Source organism: Solanum tuberosum, unplaced genomic scaffold (genome assembly GCF_000226075.1).
Source record: "Solanum tuberosum cultivar DM 1-3 516 R44 unplaced genomic scaffold, SolTub_3.0 scf00758, whole genome shotgun sequence".
NCBI classification, from domain to species: Eukaryota; Viridiplantae; Streptophyta; class Magnoliopsida; order Solanales; family Solanaceae; genus Solanum; species Solanum tuberosum.
The window spans coordinates 141,718-143,820 of NW_006239673.1; positions in this window are offsets into that span (position 1 = coordinate 141,718).

The window sequence follows — 2,103 nt, forward strand, 5'->3', positions numbered from 1 at the left end:
AATGCATGGGGAGTTGGAAGATATGACGGAATATTTCAGAGCGTTATCTAATTGTGTCCAAGCCACCTTACATTAACCTAGACAATGAACCAGCACAAGTATTTGGTAACTCTACTCACCAACCTTAAGCAAATAGGCAAAAAAATATCTATAGTATTTTGATCTAACTCTACTGAAATTTGAACCTTCCAAACATTCAAGTGAGCTCGTGAAGACGAACTATGATCTAATTCCTGGTTATCACATAATCTAGCTAAGGAATCTATTTTTCCACCACTCTAAATAACACCTAATTGATCTAATCATTCTCTCATTCTTCAATAGGACGGGATAGGACTGTAGCTCAGAACTGAAGCAATAACTCACATAATATTATTCTTACGAGAAATCTGAATGCATGGGGAGTTGGAAGATATGACGGAATATTTCAGAGCGTTATCTAATTGTGTCCAAGCCACCTTACATTAACCTAGACAATGAACCAGCACAAGTATTTGGTAACTCTACTCACCAACCTTAAGCAAATAGGCAAAAAAATATCTATAGTATTTTGATCTAACTCTACTGAAATTTGAACCTTCCAAACATTCAAGTGAGCTCGTGAAGACGAACTATGATCTAATTCCTGGTTATCACATGCATAATCTAGCTAATGAATCTGTTTTCTCACCACTCCAAATAATATTCAGAATTCCATACCGTACAAACCTTCCGGTGAGCTCGTGAAGACGAACTATGAGATTTAAAGCACCCAAATACGAGTATTTCATGGCTAATCCATAGAACAAATCGACCATTTGAGTGAAAAAACAACTACGTGTATACATGCTATATATGGTCATTTGCAAGCACTTTAACTCAACATAAGCAAACCTGTATCAATAACTTTGAGATTTTTTTTATTTTTTATTTTTTAAATTACTTGATTGCGAGCTATTGCATAGGAGCGGGGGTTTTACCCTGTGCACCCAAAGGGTAGCGGCTGCGGGTTTCCCTTATCATCAAAAAAAAAAATTACTTGATTAAAGGAGTAAACTTTAGTTGTCAGTTGAAGAAGTTTATGAAGTTGGTCAAATTTTTAGTTGCAATATAATTAGCATTTCAAATTGTAGATTATTTGTGAATAATGAAGAAGCATTTATACACTTTCAAGTAAGATTTATTCTTCATATTCCCTCCAAATGGGATAAAACTTGGAATGTTACAACTCTATAGAGAAAAGTTATTGATTCAACTTGTGACTGTAGATGTCAGAAAAATCTTTCATAATTCATATTTACTTCAAGTTTGAACTTACAATTTGTCTTTAGAAAATTATAGTCCATAAATATCTAACAACTCAAATAAAGCTCAAACTGCATCATATTTACTTCATTATCTCTTATTAAAATGCTACATATATTGAGAATTTTCATGATCTGTACCAAGTCAAGTATGTGATTATAAAACTCTCTTTGCTACTTCTCTTGTCCGCACAAATTAGCTTAGCATGACCAACTCTAAAGCTAATAGTTCATAGATTTTTCTTTAAGTCCATTCCCTCATAAGGGAGGAGTAAGTCTAAGCAGACACTACCCTCCCCAGACCCATCAACAAATTCAAATAACAATAATTTAGCTAATAGAATGTATTGGCAGAAGGATGTACTCTAATTTAGTTAGCAACCAAATCCAAACACACAACAAAACTATTCTCATAATTAGAATACAATTAGGACAAAATGTAAACTCCATCACACCATTGGTAGCTTTTTATTTTCCGCTTTCAAAAGGGTCTACATTAACAATAAGAAGTAAGAACACTATAATATGATGACGATCTTTCTTTAAGCTCCTGCTCCATCAACGAATTCCCCCAAATAACAACAAATTAGCAAAATGTTATGCTCTAATTTCGATTTTTTCATGGTGAAAAAATTTCATCTCCATTCAGGTAAAGGATGTACTCTAATTTTGATATTTCATAAACAAAAAATAAACTTTATCTCCATTTTAGATTTTCACTTTACTAAATCTCAAATCAAGAAACTATGATAATTGAACAAAGAAAGCAAGAAGAAGCGGCTACATATGAATATTTCTATATTTATCATTTTATTACTAA